We start from the raw sequence: 19,277 nt of genomic DNA, 5'->3' as shown, positions 1-19,277 counted from the left end.
ATGAGAACAGAGACACATTAAAAAAAAATAAAAGGAAAAAGACTCTATACCCACCGCTAAGACTGGAGCAATAAACTTTCTTTAGTCTAGATCCTTCAGGAGAGAGTTTAGACTAATTCCAAATTTAGAAGAAACCCCCAAGAATATTTGCTTTCTTTAATTGGTTGGTGGTGACTACAAATGACTCTTGAGTTGATTTTGCATTTTGTTTTAAAGTTCATTTCTTTCAATATTAGTCTATGCTAAGAAGACACAGTTGAGGGGAGCCCATGTTACTGGGATGCAGAGCATTAAAAGGAATGTTCTTTGTTTTTAAACAACGCCTGGGAGCTCAGCCACAAACACCCAAACTTTCTTCCCACTGTCACCCCATCAGCTGGTCGAGAGATAAAACAAGCCAGTCAGGGGTCTCTGGGGGTGGAGAAAGGGAGTTGGGGAGAGAGAATTAATCTTTCTTACACACCTACTATCTGCTAAACCCTCCAGCTCACAGATCCTCACAACAGCCCAGCTGGAGAGTGATTGTTGAATGTGACAATACTGAAATTTAGACAAGTTCAATAGCTCTCCCAAAGGCACAGAAGGACCAACAATAAATACAACAACAATGGTGGTTAATGTTTACTGCATGCCAAACACTTCACACACATTATCTTATTTCATCCCCAACGCAGCTCTTAGGAGATGAATTAATTCTATTTCTAATCCCCATTTTATACATCAAGAGATGGACATTTTGAGAGATTAAGTAACTTGACTTCATTCACAGAACTGGCAAAATGATGACAGCAGGAATTATTCATTTGTTCATAAATATTAATTAAGCACCTACTGTGTGCCCGCAACACTGTGCTGCAGGTGGGCAGAGACGCATAGATAAGGTTCCAGCCCTGAGTCACCTACCCACTAGAGGAGAACAAAAAAAAACTGATAATCAGACTAAGAGATTTTACAAACAGTTTTAGAGCAGGTTGGAGTTAAAACTCTCTGCTGAAAACCCCACCCCTTCCCTCGGAGGGAAAATGGAATCAAGGCTGGAGCTCAAGGAAAGCTGGAAGAGGAACAAAGAGAAGAATCATCAGAGGGATAGAGGGATGGAGGGAAGATAGGAACAATGATGTCAATGAAGCCAGGAGGAAGGGCTTCTACAAAATCAGAAAGGGCACCAGCGCACAGAGAATGGTCCATTAGACTCCCTGACACGGAAGCATCTTCTTAACCACGCCTCCTCACCAGGATTCCCCCCCCCCCTTCTTCATGCCCTTCATTCAATCCATCACTTCAAACAGCTGGCTGCTCCTTTCCCCCACAGCCTGCCCACCTCCAATACCTTCTCCAGGAGTTCCCAAAGCGTGATGCCTAGACCTTTGGCACCGCATCACCTGTGAATTTGTTGCAAATGGAAACACATAGTCCCCTGAATTAGCCCAGGAGTAGACCCCAGGCAAGTGTGTTCTGTCAGGCCCTCTGGGGCTTGAGAACGTTGGAGAACCACTGCCTTCCCCATCACTGCCATCCTAGTGATTTTTTGAAATCACAAATATGGATAGGCTCCTGCCATGCTTGAAACGCCCTCAGAGGGTTCCTGCGATGGTTCAGCTGAAGTCCAAAGTTGTTGTACACCCACAAGGTCCTCCACACACTACCTTCTGCTCCCTCACAGGGCTTGTCGTCACTCGTTTCCCTATGCCCTGTGAGATGTTTCAGACACTTTGCCCCTCTGGTGACCCACCACCCACCCAATTCACCAATACTGAGCCTACAGGCCTGACATGCTCTCACTCATGTTTTGTCGCTCACCTTCTAGTATTCGCTGACCACGGAGACAGGGTTCCTTAGAGGACTTGGATTACGTGTCCAAACACTTCCCACCCTTTACAGACATCACTTGTCCTGCTTTGAGAGATGGAACCACATGGATCCTGTTCACCAACAAATCCTCACCCAGCACCAATGTAAATGCCTGGCATCAAACAGGGACCAGACGATTCCTTCATGAATTGCCAAAAGAAGAGTCATCTTTTTTTTTTTTTAAAGATTTTATTTATTTGAGAGAGAAAGAGAGTAAGCAGGAGAGCACTAGCAGGGGGGAGGGGCAGAGGGAAAAGCAGACTCCCCATTGAGCAGGGAGCTCCACCCCAGGACCCTGAGATTGAGACCTGAGCTGAAGGCAGATGCTAAACCAACTGAGCCACCCAGGTGCCTGCAAAGAGCCACTTTAAAGCAACATGGAAACATTTCTCACTAACCTTTTCAAATGTGTAGCTGTGAGGATAGAGAAAGATGGATGGGGGCACCTGAGTGGCTCAGTGAGTTAAGCCTCTGCCTTCGGCTCAGGTCATGATCTCAGGGTCCTGGGATCCAGCCCCGCATCCGGCTCTCTGCTCAGGGAAGAGCCTGCTTCCCCCTCTCTCTCTCTCTGCCTCTCTGCCTACTTGTGAACTCTCTCTCTCTCTCTCTGTCAAATAAATAAATAAAATACTTAAAAAAAAAAAAAAAACAACGATGGATACATCCAGTAAAGACAGAACTTTTATTTGGTTTGCTGGGTTGGAGTGGCTTTTGACTTTATCTTGCTGAAGATGGAAGAGATAATCCATTTGTATGCTGATGGGGCAGAGCCGAGAAGGGAGGAATGGAAGATACAGGAAGAAAGAGGGATGAAGCCAGGCAGAGCCACTTAAAGGGCAGCCTCCCTCTTTATCTGCCCGCTACCAATCTCCTGGAGTTCCAAAGGCCTTCAGCCTAGTGTGGAATGTGAGTGAGCTAAGGTGATGGGTTGTGGGGGGTGGTGCATTCCAGACAGGGCCACTCCTGCAGACAGCGATTCCTCCAAGCAGTAATGGCAAAGGCCAGCCCAGGTCTCCTCCTCCAGGCTCCCAGGGTGCTCTGCTCTCACTCTCACAGGCCATGTTCACTTGCGTTAGAAATCACCTGTTGCACTCTGTTTCTCTCTTGCTAGACTCTGAAATCCTGGAGAATCAGGCCTCTGATGTTCTTCCTCATCACTGTACTCACAGGGTAGGCACATGTCTAATACATAAAATTGCATTGAGTGAGTGAGTGAGTGTTTTAACACACGAATGAATGAATGCATACATTTGCCACACATTCTAAGTGTTTACTTCCTGGGGCCGTCAATCTTTCTCACTCTGTTCAGTCCTTTGCTTTGTGCTCAGCTCATATGAAATCGATCGCCCCGCTGAGGTTGACCTCATTCGTTGTGGAGGGCAGAAGACTGAAGGATAGCCTCTCTGAGTCTATGGGTCAGGGTCTCTGCATTACCAGCAGCAGAAACTCAGCTTAAATTGGCAAATGGAAAAAAAAAAAAAAAGCAAAAAACCAAAACAAAGTGAAGACAAAAAAGCACACACTAGCTTATGCCACTGAAAAAAGCCCAGGAGTGACTGGATCTAGGGGCTTTAACAGTAGCTTAAAGATTCTTTCCACATCCTCATCTCAGTCAGGAGCTCCCTACCCCACCGAGGGCAAAGATGGCTGCCTCCACAGTCAGAAAGGATTCTGATTACTCTCCTGGGATTACATGCCCACCCTGAGGCTGGTGGATCCCTTGGTTCCCAGCCCCTTTCCTGCAGTAGAGCTTTGACTGATAGCCCCATCCAGCAGGAGGAACGGCAATCCCGAAACGGAAAAGACGGGCACACAAAAAGAGCAGGTGTTCCCCAGACTGACTCACAGAATAATCGTGGTGCTAAGCTCCTCAGAGTTCCCTGGAAGAACCCAGGTGTTTTAAAAACCCCCACTAACTCTCAAAATTGCCTGAAGGATCTTTTTTATAAAATAACGATTCCCCAAATCCACCTGAGAGCTACAAAACCAGAGTGTCCAGAGAGTGGGACCTAGGAGCCTGTGTTCTTTTCAAAGTTCCACAAGTGACAGGGAAGAACAAGTAAGGTCTGGGGACTTACTTGTCAGAGCTGAAGGCACCTCACTTCTGAAGTCCCCCAGACCTGAGTTCCGATCTGGCTGTGCCACCAGCTGGCTCTGTGACCTGGGCCACATGACTCTGCCACTCTGAGCCTGACTTTCCCAACTGGTGCGGGAGAAAGAGAAGAAAGGGGTAGCCTGGGGTATATGGGAAACATACCTCCTGCCAGGGCTTTTGAGAGAATTAAATGAGGTCCATATGAGAAACGGTGTGGCTCAGATGCAGTAAAAGAGAATGTCCTCTCCTTCTCGCCCCTTCCCTCCCTCCATTTCAATGTGTCACCAACTCCTCCAGATTCTACCTCCCAAATACCTCTCGGCTCCTGGCCGCTGTTACCACCTTCTTTTCACCCACCGTTATCTTTTGTCTGGGTCTCTAGGAGCTTCTCACCGCCTCTAGTCTGGTCTCCACAAAAGCCCAGGAATGGTCTTCAAAAGATGGCTGACTGGATTCGTTGTCTGACCTGCAAGAATTTAGTAGCTCTTCTTACTCCGACTGTAAAGTACATGTAGTACATGTATCTTCATATCTGTTCCTGACCTGCCCCCAGCTTACCCGTCTGGATTCAAGCCACATCACTCCCTCAGGTATAAGCTCCAGCTACACTGGGACAATTGCCTTTCTTCTGAACTGCCAAGCACATGCTCTCCTCAGGACCTCTGCTCTCGTTCTGCCCTCGGTCTGAATGAGACTCATCTCCGGCAGGTCTCGTTCTGAACGTCACCTCTTCAGAGAAGCCCTCCGTGACCTCTGCTCCCTCGGTTCCTTTTTCCATGCTTATCTTGTTCCCAGTAGCTAATAGCAGTGAAGCACTGGGACTCTTTTGTGGCCTGTTCTGTGTTATCTCACAGCATCCCCAGGAGATGAAAGCACTCACTTCCTCATCAGCATACTGACATTCGGGATCATCAGGTAACTTTCTCAAGGTCATATAGCAAAGCAGTGTCAGTGCAACAAGTCAACCCTAGGTCATTTGATTCTGTGTCACCACGTTCCTCTACTTCCCACTGCTTCAAGTCTACCACACTACACTGAAATCGCCTATGTCTTCCTCTTGCTTGTGCATTGGAATTGGAGCTGCTTGCTTATGTGTCTTGCTATTACCAGTGCTTAGCGCTGACTAAGCACATCGAAGAGACTCAATTAATGTTGTTAAATAAATGCAGCCAATGCACTCATGTGCCAAGACCTGTGGCCAGGCAGAGACTGCTGACAAGTTTACGTCCAAAGGAATGTGTCCCTGCCATGCTATTTGAGGACTAGGATACGGGACAGGATGAGGTCAAGAGCTGGAGGCAATCTTAGGCTTTGCTTTCTGGATGAAGCCTCCAAAGAAGATACAGTCTTCCCAAGGGCCTTCCTTCAGCTTGTTTCTGGCGGATTTGGTTCAAGACTTCAGGTCTTCTGAGCTAAAAGATTTGTTTCCTTGTGTTACCTGAATCCAGGATAACTTCCTAAGGTAGGGGCAATTTACGTCCAGCCCAGTTCTCAGTAATCCCACCTGCAGACTTCCCCAGTCTACAAATACTTGTTGGGTATCTCCGACATACAGAAGAGGCACCAGTGTGGAAGAAATCAATTGAAAAATGTAGTAAAGAAGCATGATGTTGAGCGAGTATTTATGCAAATAATTAAGCAAATAAATTCAAGCATCCAAAGCAGTGAGAAGAACAGATTTTAGGGGACTGTTTAACAGCCTCGGGGTTCAAGGAACATGTTCAGCCAAGACATGGAGATGGGTATGAGTTAGTCAGGCCAAATTTTCTGAGACCCTGCAGTGGGAGTGAAGACGACATGCTCAGGGCACCCAGAGCAAGATAGAGTGGAAGGAGCCGACAGCAGGAGATCACCCCGGGATGAAGCCCAGGGCGTGGGTCCCAAGCCAATCACCCAGGAGCCTCACGGCGGCATTCAGATTTCTGTCTGAGGACAGACTGCAGTGGAGGAGCTCCCCTCATACCCCCCAGTGTTTGCTGGATCCTCTGGTCATGGCCACACCATCCCCACAGCCTTGGGTGTAGTTGCGTCGGAAGGCATAGCGCTGACTTTCTGTACCGCCCTTGTCTGTACCCACCGTATTTTGTATCTTTGTCTGTAACATAGATAGGAAGCCTAGACCAGGTAACCAGAAATATTAAGCTCTTTGCAACAGGGTCATAACAATAATAACAAAAATAAGAACAACAGTGATGTGTAGCAAGGGTTTTCTAGGAGCCCAGTACTGCACAAAATCCCAGGCATGATTTTCCTTCTTGAATCTTCAGTACCACCACGTGAATAGGAAACAACGATCGTTCCCAATTTACAAATGAGAAAAAAGACTCTAAGAAAAATTAATAAATGACTCAAGGGTCCCAAGTGAAGAGGTAGAAGAGGGGACATTCAAGGCCAGGTCTGCTCCACTCCCCAGCCCAGGTCCTCATCCACCATGTCACATGGCCACAATCCCTCACAAAGTCCTGAAGCCCCAGAAACCACAATGGCCTGGGCCAGCCTATTTTTAAGGCTGTTCTAGGTGCTTTGAACTTTTAACAAAGGACCCCATGTGACACCGGAAGGCTCCCAGATGAGCACTGTTAGAGGTTTCCATGAGGTATGGGAGCAACCCCAAAGTCTATGGCACCACAGTTGGACATGAACCACATCTTTGTGCCTCAGCCCCGGACCATCACCAGATTTACACAGCCAGACAGGCGTCCTGAGGTTGTCTGTCCAGGAGCCTGGCACACCGACTCCTCCCACTTCTCAACCTCACCAATCCTCCTCCTAAGCACCGAGACTACTCCCTCTTCTGAAATAAATTTGAAAAACCGCTGTGCTCGTTGTAGGATTTGGCCCACAGTCCTCCCACCTGCAGTCAACTCTTCTGATGTGTCAGTCACTCATGGCTGTCAGGGCAGGGCGTTTAAACACGAGGAGAGGGGTGATCAGAGCAGGGGGAGCTGCTGGGGGTCAGAGAACATTTTGGAAGGATAAGCCCCCAACAATCGCATGAGCTGACCATCTCATTTTGCAGATGAGAAAGTTGAGGTCCAGCCAGGAGAAGGGCTGTGGACAGAGCACACAGTAGCCTGAGTTTCTTAGGCTGTGGCATTGGGGCTCCAGGCATCTTTCCTTCTTCTTTGAGTAATGCACCCCATCTCCTTGGAGAATCTCCTCTTACCCAGGGTGGTTGGTCTTGGGAGTCCTAGGGGACAGACAGGCTTCTAGCCATGAAGGTGCCCAGGGAAGGCCAGCAAGAATTTTTCTCGCTGGGCCCGGCAGGACTTTGAGTCTTGACTGGAGTAACACAAAAAAAAGAACGTAGAGGTGGGAGCCCGTTCTTTGTGCTTGCTGTTCCTGGAGAGAACAAATCGTCTGGCTCTCTAGACACTTGGCATTTCCCCAGCCAAGACTTGGTCAACCCTGTTGTTCCATGTCCCCATCAGTCCTGGGAACTCTCCAACGTCCTTCTGCAAAATTCTGTTTAGAATTCAGTTAGTCATTAGAATTTTTTTGTTTCTTGTAACTAAAAAGGTCTGAGTGATGGAGCATTCCTCAAATTTTCCCCACAATATCATGCTGCCTTGATCTGGGATAGGACAGCAATGACCCGAGAGAAAGAAAGAAAGAAAGAAAGAAAGAAAGAAAGACAGACGGAAGGAGGGAGGGAGGAAGGAAAAGGAAAGGAAAGAAAAGAGAAAAGAGGGAAAGAAAGAAAGCGGGAAAGAAAAAAGATAAAAAAGACAATGGCAAAGAGGCAGCAAGCTGAAAGCCATAACAAGGTAGAAATACAATCAAATCCTGCGCAGTAACATCTTCTGTGTCGCGTCTCATTGTCTCATCGGCTGCATATTTTGTTCTTCGATTATCTGCAATTAGGGATAATTTGTACCGGGCTTCAGGTCTACCGACAGAGCTGATAGCAGGCTGTCTGGGTATCGCGGCGTCTCCGCTCTGTCTAGAAGGACTTCCTCCTATCAAACCCAAATAAACCCTGCACAACTTACGCATGATTCTTAGATTTTTTTTTTTTTTTTGAACTCTCACCGAAAAAGAAAAAAAAATCTCCCCATTTAAGAAATCGTTCTTTTGTGACAGGTATTGTGCTAAAGGTTTTATATGTACTGTTTAATCAAATCAGCAATTCTATGGAGAATTGAGATTTATTGCACTATTATTAGTGCACATTATTACTAAAATGTGTAATCATTAATTAGAGCCTAATATTATTAATATTTTTAATATTACACTACAGTTAGCTCCATTGCATTAAGGGGAAAACTGGCCCTCAGAGATGGGGGTGTGGGGGTATGGTAAATGCATTGCCAAGGTCACACAGCTGGCAGGTCATAGGCCTTAGATATAAACCCGTGTCAGCCCAGCTTCAGAGGTCTTCCTCTAAAACTCTAGGCTGAATTGTCTGAAAAAAACTCAGGGACCTTCCACTCTAGTGGATCTCAATCAGGGAACCCGCCCCCAAGGTAGCAAAGTTATCAGAATCTCCAGGGAAATTGTTGCTTGAAAAGCATATGTAATGATACAATTTCATATTTGAAAAATAGAAAATAAAACTTATCCCAGTGCTCTTCTTCTTTTTTAATTTTTTTTTTTTAATTTATTTGACAGAGATGATAGGTAGGCAGAGAGGCAGGCAGAGAGAGGAAGGAAAGCAGGCTCCCTGCTGAGCAGAAAGCCCAATGTGGGGCTCGATCCCAGGATCCTGGGATCATGACCTGAGCCGAAAGCAGAGGCTTTAACCCACTGAGCCACCCAGGCGCCTCTTCTTTTTTTTAAATACAAATCAGGACACCTTCGAGAGTAGCGGGGTAGGGGGGCTGCTGTGAGTGACCCAGTCTCGTTTGCAGTCACACTGGAGTGTAGGATCATAGGTGAGAAAACATAGCCCCAGGTAGACTGAGACCCCAGAGCAAATCCGTGGTCCAGTAGGAACTGGAACCCTGGAAGAAAGACTGGAGGCACCCATCGTCCCCCACCCCCATGTCATTTCTGAGGGCCCTTGTTCCTCCAATCATTCAAAACTGCAGCCAATACTTGCTCATACCGGGAAGCCTTTCATGACTTTTTATAAAAAGATTTTATTTATTTATTTATTTGACAGAGAGACACAACAAGAGAAGGAACACAAGCAGGGGGTGTGGGAGAGGAAGAAGCAGGTTTTCCACTGAGCAGGGAGCCCAATGCAAGGCTCGATCCCAGTACCATGGGATCGTGACCTGAACTGAAGGCAGACATCTAAGGACTGAGCCACCCAGGCACCACCTGATTTTTTTCTTTTAAAGAGCTTACATAAACTTTTTTTTTTTTTAAAGATTTTATTTATTTATTTGAAACAGAGAGAGAGACTGCAGCCTCCTTCCAATGTGAGACTTGATCCCAGGACCCCAGGATCATGACCTGAACCAGAGACAGGGACTTAACTGACTGGGACACCCAGGCGCCCCAAAGCCCTTCCTGATTAACCAAAGTTGGTTCTGCAGCCTCGAGGTTTTCTGTTATGCACGGGTGCTGTGCTTTATTAATTTTCTCTCGACTGTGAACTGCTTGGGCTTTTGCAGGGGTATGTGTGGGGAGCGGGAGGGGTTCTGCACAGGCTTTGCATGGTTCCGTGTCAATTGTAACTAGAGGTCAGTTACCACTGAACTGAAACTAGACATCGGTTAACACTGAACATGCGAAGTGAGGACGCAACCCTGATGTGCATGACTTTCTATTAATACGGTGCTTTGCAAAACGGGGAGTACCTGCATTCTGATGTTTTCTTCCACAGTATCTAGTTTCCTCAGGCTGCCATGGCCCCAAAAGGGTGGCTTACAACAACAGGAACTTTTTCTCGCAGATGTCCACAGGGCCATGCGCCCTCTAAAGTCTCCGTGGAGGATGCTTCTTCACCTATCCCTAGCTCTGGTGCACACCCCCTATCCTTGGCATCCTTTGGCTGGTAGGTTCATCACTCTGGTCTCTGTCTCTGTCTTCCCACGGCCTTCTTCCCTGTATTTGTATATGTTTCTGCATCTCCTCCCCTCTTATTATAAAGTCACCGGTCATTAGATTTAGGGTCCACCCTAAACCAGAATGACCTCATTCTAAGTAGGTACATCTACGAAGACATTATTTCCAACCAAGGTCACATCTGAGGTTTCCAGGGGACTTGAATTCCAGGGGGACCCTCGTCAGCCCAGTGCAGATGAGTAGGCTCCTCCAGAACTGGGTCTGGGGCATAGATCCACATCCCTCTCAGTGCCTAAACTGGGGAAGGCACACAGTAGACCCTCATAATCCTCGCCGGACACAGGGCAGCCATGAACTCAGCCCCAGAGAGGTGGTTTTCTCTTGACTCTAGCCATCTGAACAGCAAACCACTCCCTAGCCGCCTTCCTTCCCTTTTCCATGGCTGTCTTTTCTGGCTCCCCACCCACCCAAGCCTTCTTTTCTCCTTTCTCTTTCCTTCCTCCTGCCGGCCACAAAGGGCTGGTGGGGGTTGTGGGGGAGGTATGTGTGTTTACGTGTGTGTGTGTGCACACACCTTTTCCAGAGGTGAGGATCTTCAAGCTTCCTCACCCCACCCAGGCATTTCTTACCCCTGGCGTTTAGGATGCAATGCCATCAGCAGCCCCCTGAAAGCCAAACTACATTTTCAGCCCTTAGTCAAACAGCCTGTCTTGGCTACACACCCTTCCGATTATTTTTCTCCAGAAGTCCCAAGTGAAAAGTTTCCCCGTTGCAATCGCAGCTGGTGTCTTCCTCTTTCTTTAGTTTCTGGACGCTAGTTCACTTTTTCTTATTAACAATTAACAGCATGTTGTCACTTACTGAGACGTTACTAGGCGCCAGACAAGTGTGCCTGCCATGAAGTCACTCATTCTTGGCATGATACCCATTGGACAGAGGAGAACACTGAGGTCTTGAGCAACTACGGAGTTTCCCCAGGGTCCCACAGCCAGTTCCAAGGGGAGTCCGAATTTGAACCTATATTCGTCTGGTTCCACAGCACTTTCTCTTCCACACACGAGGGTTATGAAACTGATCTTTCCATATTTTATGCTTTTGCAAAGCCTCTCAGCCAAGCTTCCCAAAAAGGTATGAGACCGCTGAGTATGATCTGTTGTTTCTTGAAGGAGTTAAGCAGATTCTTCACAGTTTCTGGCTCCTCTGAAATCACCAGGGGGGTGGGGTTGCTGTGAAAAGGGAACACTGCAGACAAAGTGACAGACTGCAAATCATTACCGAAGATTCTCTTGGAATCCGTTTTTCTCACAGCAGCTGCTTTGGGCTTCTTCTGAGTGCCATATCGCAAGGCCTAAAATGCAAACTTCTCACAGTTTCAAAAAGGTCCTTGTGGGCAGAATTCCACTGAACTTGATTCAGCATGCTCCCCGGGCTGGGGACAAGAAGCCACAGTGTATCTTCAAATCAGAGTCAGCCAACAGCCTCACATCCTGGACACTCGCATCTCACTCAAGTTGTGGCAGCCTTATGAGCTGAACCTGCTTCCTCCTGCCCCTCTGCGCCTGCTCTCCCTGCCGAACATGTCCCCCTGAATAGAACTGGTTGCCAATGACTATGTCCTTCGAGGCGCCGGGGCACCCAGGAAGGCATCCCTCTGCCCCACCCACCCTAGAAGGAGGAATCCTTACCTGAACCCTCAACCAGCCCCCTGGATGGTTTGCTCTCATGGCACTGGGGGAGGGGCTTTACACCAGGGCTTTGCCTCAGATCTACTAAGTTCGGTCTCTAAGGGGGAGACTGGGATGTATGCCTCTTAGCAATCTCTCCAGGCACTTAGGAAGATGACCTAAGCCGAGCTTTCCAGAACTGAGTCATTACTTCATCTTCAAAATTTTTACCCTGACCTTCCAACAAACAAATGAATACACGTGGCTTACTTGTCATGTTCCAGGCACTGTGTGCCTCTCACTCTGTCAGCCCACGCTGGGCCAGAACAATGTTAGTGAGGAGGATATAATTATGATCCCTATTTTTCAGATAAGGAAATTAAGGCGCAGGAAGGGTAAGGAACAGGTATGGGGCTACTCATCCAGGAACTGCCAAGCTGGCTTCTCTGTGGATTTCTTCCTATAAATCTTCTCACTTGTTAGATTCAAACATTTTATTTGGATTTAAGGTACAATCGAGGAGAGCAGGGATTTTTCGCTATTTATTCATTTCTGGATGCTCCGAGGCTAGAGTGCAGGGCACAGTCACTGTCACTACATGTTTGTTGAATGAATGAATGAAAACAGGGGTTGAGGTGTTGTTTCTATTTCTGCCTCATATGAAAAATACATAAACATGTTATCCCTGTTAACACCGTGCACTGCCTGAAATCATCCGTATTTTGGTGCTGGTATCTCTGCCCCAGGTAGGGAAGCCCTGGGCTGAGCAGACCTTCTGCTTTGCACTGACCACAGTCAATTGTAGTTTTCACTTCCAGATTTCGAGCTCCTGCAAACAGGGACTGGATTTATTCATCTTTGCATCCTTGTGCCTGGGGTAAGAGTCAACTACTGCAATTCCTCATTCTTGCCAGGAACTGATTTTAGAGCTGTTGAAATCTAAACCCTTGCAAAATGCTTGGAGATCTGGAAGGAGGCAATAAGATTAAATGCATGGCAAAGAGTAAAGAAGCTGGGGACACCCGGAGTATTGCCTGCTAACGGTGTGTCAGAGCTGCTGGGCGTCAAGGGGCCTGAACTCTACTTCTGGTTGGTTCTTCATACCCCAGAGACAATCTGCTTCTCTGAGACAGTGGTCTTTCTCAGGTTGTAAATTCCTTGCAAATAAAGGTTATGTCCTTCTTCTTTTTTATTTTTTTTAATATTTGTTTGTTTTATTGAGAGAGTAGGGGAGAGGAGCAGAGGGAGAGGGACAAGCAGACTCTGTTGGGCTCCATCTTATGACCCCAAGATCACAACCTGAGCCAAAACCAAGAGTCAGATGCTCAACCAACTGAGCCACCCAGGCGCCCCGAAGATCATGTCCTTCTCCTGGTTTTTCCCCACTAGACCTTCAGAACCTCTTTAATGCCTGGCATATCGAAGATGCTCGATAAAAGGCATGGGATGAATGAATGAATGAGAAATTTCTGAACACGTTCTAATGAGAAAAGTGTACCAGGTTTACCCACACATTTTCCTGTTTCCGCAGTCCCCCAGGGCTCTGATAGTTTCAAATAAAATGTGTTCGTGGGAGATAATTTGGTTGGAAAGGCTGACTTTAAGCTGTCTGAGAAGAGCATTTTAGGTAAGCTGAAAAAATATTAATTAGCCACGTAAAAGGAAGGGGACGATGAGGATCCAAGGAGTAGATTCTGTATCAAGCCCTAGACGAAACCCAAGTAGATACCTGAACTACAGTCTCTCAGCTGTCAAGTTCTGGGCTTGGAGCAGTGACCTCACCAGCTGGCAGGAGCTCCAGCTCATTATTCAGGATATCGGTTCTGCTTCGGGTGAGATGCCAACAAGAGTATCACAAGCTAATGGCAGGGAGGCAGGGAGGCAGGGAGGCAGGCAGGCGGGAAGTCAATGGTAATTAAACTTTCCTTGGTACGTAGCAGCCAAGCCCAAAGCACACAGCAAAGATAGAGGCAGAAGCTGCCAAGAGTAGGGAGCAAAGCATGAAGAAGCAAACTCAAGAAAGCACCAAGGGTCCTGTTTTTGCTTGGGGTGCAGGGTTTCAGAGACTACCCAGGTTGGTCGGTGAAAGAACCAGACCAATGGGACAATGAAAAAGAGGCTGATGGTCACACATCAGATCAGCAGATGGATCTGATGATATGGGATTGGATATCAGATTTGATACAGATGATCTGATGATATGTGAAGTCCCCTCCAGCCCAGAGATTCTCTATAGAGTGGTGAGTGCCCCTCACAGCTTTATCTAATAGCTTGCCAACATCTTGGCATGAAAAAAGAGAGTCATCCACTCCTGATGTATGATAGGACCTTTACAGGTCAAAGGAAGGGGAAGGGGAAGAGCAAACACGAATTGGAAGCTTAGGGACACCTGGGTGGCTCAGTCAGTTAAGCATCTGCTGTCAGCTCAGGTCATGATCTTGGGGTCCTGGGATGGAGCCCAAAGCGGTTGGGGTCCCCACTCAGCAGGGCATCTGCTTCTTCCTCTCCCTTTGCCTCTCCCCTCCTTGTGCTCACACACTTTCTCTCTTTCTGTCTCAAAAAAATAAATAAAATCTTAAAAAAAGAAAAAGAAAAAGAAATGGAAGTCTGGAGAGTGTTTACTACAGGCCCAGTCAAATATGTTCACATCTAAGATGGAATATTAGACTATAACCACCCATTGGGGTACATTCTCTTGCAATTGGCCTCTTATACGTGAGGAACTTTGGGCAGGTTGAATTGTATGTCCAAAGACACCACATAAGTGCGCAGTAAACTTCTAAGATTTCAGAGTTGTTTGTTACCTACTCTGCTTAGACTGATACAAACCCACATTATGTCTTTGACAAATGTAATTTAACTCCAATTATAACTTAACCTTCTGTTCATTAACAGACCACATTACCATTTTGCCCACTTGACTTACTAACATTGTATACATCTAAACCAAAATCTGCCCTTGGCCCGGGTATGTCACAAAGCGGCGATGCCAGTAAGATCACTGATTTACCATAGTTGCCTTTGTAGGACTCCATAGAAGCTTCTCTTCTATCTTGGTGCCAAGAGAGCTCTTCTTTTTGGAGACAGAGATTATAACCTTAATTTTAATATATGTATTTTCTTTTCAGCTCTGGGGGCATTAGGAAAAACTAACTGGTGCTATTTTTTGCCCTGCCTTGGCCACTAAAGCACAGAACCAAATTAATGTCCATCTACAGCAAGTCTCTAAGATTTTAAGCACTTATTTTCAGTACTAACCCTGTCCTTGGCTTCATTTTATTTTTCTTACCATTATTATTTTTCTTTCTTTCTTCTTTCTCTTACCCTGATTTCTTTACTTATTCTTTCCGTTGGTGTGATATAGATCCAGAAGCTACTTCACACCCACTTTGAAATGAAGGAGGAAAATAATGAAAATACACACAGTGTAATTTGTGAACGCCAGTGACAGAACAGGCTTATGCACTGGCATCAGAACAAAAACTCTGGGCTGCCAACCCAGTCTGACCACTTGGTAACTATGTGACCTTGCAAGACTTACTGTGCCTCAGTTTCTTCTTCTTTTTTTTTTTTTTTTAGAAGGTTGGGAGTGGGGGGAGGCCTAATTATATCTCCGTTGAAACTCTGTGTTGAGGATCATATTGAGAAAAGTACTTGACCCCTAATAAGTGCTCTTACCAAATTTTAGTTCCTTCCTTCCTCAACTCCAAACTCCTTCAGCAGCTATGTGCTCTTGGACTTGCTCAATCATGTTCCTGGGTGACCTGGTATGCTCAGAAATATCTCCTGCTGAGGAAATGCATTTTAGCTGCATCAGGAGAATGTTAGGTCAGAGGAAGCTGGGGAGAAAGTGCTGGACAAGAGGAAATCATGGCTGTCCAGTGCCTGCTAAGGAACTTAGCTTGTGAGCTCACGGAATCACAGTGGGAAAGAGAGAGTGGACATTCAGGGCTGGGAGTCATTGCAGTGTGTCCTGAGAACAATGGTGGGGCTCCCTCTGATAAGTTTCTGGAAGAAGAACCTTTTTAGTATGGCTTGTCTGGAAAGCAAAGAATGAGTTAAGCCACTGAATTTTTTTTTAAAGATTTTATTTATTTATTTGACAAAAAGAGAGAGTACAAGGAGGGGGAACAGCAGGCAGAGGGAGAAGGAGAAACAGGCTCGCCACTGAGCAGGGAGCCCAATGTAGGGCTCATTCCCAGGACGCCGGGATCATGACCTGAACCAAAGGCAGTCACTTAACCAACAGAGCTATCCAGGTGTCCCAAAAGCCAGAAAATACTTTAAAAATATTACTTATGGGGCGCCTGGGTGGCTCAGTGGGTTAAAGCCTCTGCCTTCGGCTCAGGTCATGGTCCCGGGGTCCTGGGATCTAGCCCCGCATCAGGCTGTCCGCTCCGCGGACAGCCTGCTTCCTCCTCTCTCTCTCTCTCTCTCTGCCTACTTGTGATCTCTGTCTGTCAAATAAATAAATAAATAATCTTTAAAAAAATATTAAAAATATTACTTATGTACATAATTTTGTATGGTCTGTAGAATGTAGAGCCCCATTTTAGGCCAGATCTCTTTCCTGTGTATTACAGGATGTCATGCAGTGCCTCTGAGTTCTACCCATTAGATGGCACACGTTATCATGATCGAAAAATGCCTCCAGACATGCCAAATGTCCCAGGGCAAAATTGAGGGGCAATTACCCTCAGCCTGCTGGTAGAGGAACAAAACATCTGACCTTGTTCAGTGTCTATAAAGTACCCACAAAGAGTGTAGGAAGACAAAAATATTCATGTCATGGTGTCATTCTCCACGCACCTTGTAACTCGTGCCCCAGGAGGAACGATGGACATGTCCGCATATCATTGCCATCAAGTGTGGCTGGCACAAAAAGAAAGAAATGAATGTGGGACAAGGACTAAGCTCAAAGAGGGGGCAAGACTAGCTCTTGTGAGAGTAGAGTGTAAGGGGATGTTTGGGTGGAACCTTGACCTGAAACCAGGGACTGCCTCCCCAGGAGGCCTTCTGCCCCCACCCCGCCCCCGCCACTGTGATTTTTTCATCAGCATATTTCCTTCATAGCAATGACTGTAATTTGCATTTTTTTGGTTTCCTGGTGATTTTGTTTGTCCACCTCTTTCATCAGACTGCAAATACCATGAAGACAAGGAATGTTTCTATCTTGTCTATGCTGAAACTACTGGTCCTGGCACCAGGTGGAGGGTCCTGAAGGGACTTCACGGCTATTTACAGAAGGATGGAAATGAGAAAGGAAGGAAAGGAAGAAGGAAAGAAAGTAGGAGAGAAACACTAGGGATTTCCCAGGCAGGTGGTGGCGGGGCAGAGGGGAAGCATTCCAAGCAAGGAATAGTATGTGCAAAGGCCCAAGGGGCCACAGAACCGGCTATGTAATCTGGAGGCCCAGTACAAAATGAAAATGCAGCGCTCCTCGTTCAAACATTCTTACACATTTCAGGACAGTGCTAGTCGAGCACTAAAACGAACGTGGGCTCCTCTGTGTGCTGGGCGCTGTGCGAATGCACTCATCACTTTGCCTAAGAAGCACATGCTGGGAAATAAACCTGAGCCCTCTGGGCATGAGAAGCAGAGCTTGTCTCTCTCTGGCCCCACGTTGTTCTGGTAAGATTGTCGGTTTGTGTCCAGTTGCCACACCGGGTTTTCTAACAGCTAAAGCTGCTTTCCCAGAAGAGCAGGACAGAGCCTGTCCAAGTGTGTTCTCCCAAACCTGGTGTTGAGATGAACTATTGTAGGACGAAGCGGCTCAGCACAGGTTCCCCACAGCCTAGCTTGGCAGAAGGTTCCGGAAAACCCTCAGCAAGCCCCAAACAAAGCGGCAGTGTGTGGAGGTTTGGACTGAGGCCTGCTGGCTGAGTACGGAAGATGGACTGTTTCTCCTTAACGAGGTTCATTCTGAGTTGAGTCTAGTCCTCCTCGATCCTGGTCCTGGCCAACATGGCAATTTGTTATCGGCCCACAGTGCGAGATGTGGATAAATCCTCTTGGATCCTGTTTTTATTAAAATTGGTCATTTATGGGTTCTCTTCAGGGATAACTTTAATTAAGACTTCCATGTGATGTTTACTTCTGGTTGTGATTACCTAAGTTGTTTGCTAGGATCCATCTAAAGGGCATTGGTCCTGGGACAGGTTATTGAGGGATATTCTGACTGGTGACTACTGTGTGTGTGGTGTGAGTGGGTGTGAGTGCATGTGAGTATGTGCGCATGCATGTATGTGTTCATGCACATACACAGCCTCACACAAGATGTCCACATAAACAAATATGAAAGGGATCATTATTTTGTCTCCTTTAAGCCCGGGGAAAGCTGTAATCCAAGAACCCTTGGAAATTACCTTTTTCTCAGGGAATATAGAATATAACCCAGTCATAAAGATCTCCTTCAGTAGTGGAAGAAAGAGGGAATGAAAATCTGTTTTACTAGGCACCTATCCAGCGCATGTCAGCCTCTTCCCTGAACATGAAGTCATGAATTCTTCACAAGAATCTGAGAAATGGAAACCAATATACTCCTTTTACAGAGGAGCAAACTAAACTCAGGGTTTCAGTGACATCTCCAGTTGTGACACCACATCAGGATTATAACCCGGGACTCTAAACTCTGTGTTCTTTCTGTGAAACCACACTCATAGGGGGTGAAAAGGGATGGAAGAGAAGTAGAGAGTTGATTTCTTTTCCTTGATGATAAAAAAAAAAAAAAAAGCGCATTTTAAGCTTGTGTCATGACCGAGGTCTTAGTCTAGACTCAACTTCCTATCTTGCTTGTACTAAACATCACATCTTTTTCTACCTGTTCAACCCCTGAGAGTTGGTAGGCATCATGACTGATGTAATCCAGAGTTAAAAGAAATCCAAAAGACTAATAATTTGAACTGTATATGATTTCAGAAGACATCTTTCACCACTTCCTGATATTAGAATGCTAGTCATTTCCACTATTTCAAGGAAACTATTGATTCCACCCTATCCTCCAATTGTTGAAACTGTAATAGCTCTTCGCCCTTCTGCTCTTTGATTTTCAAGGGATGAGAAGAAATGCCAGGTGTCTCTCAGCCCCCAGCTCAGAGCAGGGAGCAAGGACACAAGCAGTCCAGCTTGAGAGAATGGGAGAGCCATTTACCCTTCTTTGAGGATCTTCTCCTTCTTCTTTTTAAGATGTATTAATTTATTTTAGAGAGCTAGAGAGTGCAGGGTTAAATGGAGGGGCAGAGGGAGTGGGGAGAGAGAAACTCACACTGAGTATGGAGCCCACTGCCAGGATGCCATGACCCTGAGATCATGCCCTGTAATAGTTAGCTATTGCTGTATAACAAATTACCCACAAACTTAGTGGCTTAAAATAACAATAAATGCATATTACCTCAAAAAGTGCCCATGAGTCAAGATTTCAGGGACAACTTAGCTGAATAGTTTGGGTTCAGGATTTTGTAAGAAGTCACCATTTTGTGCCCCAGCTGTAATCATCTGAAGGCTTAACTACTGCTGGCTATTGACAATGGTCTCAGTTCCTGGTCACATGGACTTCTCCATAGCGCTGCTTGAGTGTCCCCCTGATGTGACATCTGATGTCCGCCAGAACGAGTTTTCCAAGAGGGGGCAAGGCAGAAACCTCAAGGTCTTTTCCGACCTAGCCTCAGAAATCACACGAATCCTTCCTGAGTATCCTAGGAATTAACAGAGGC

Source organism: Mustela lutreola, chromosome 3 (genome assembly GCF_030435805.1).
Source record: "Mustela lutreola isolate mMusLut2 chromosome 3, mMusLut2.pri, whole genome shotgun sequence".
NCBI lineage: Eukaryota > Metazoa > Chordata > Mammalia > Carnivora > Mustelidae > Mustela > Mustela lutreola.
Note: the sequence above shows the minus strand (reverse complement) of the source record.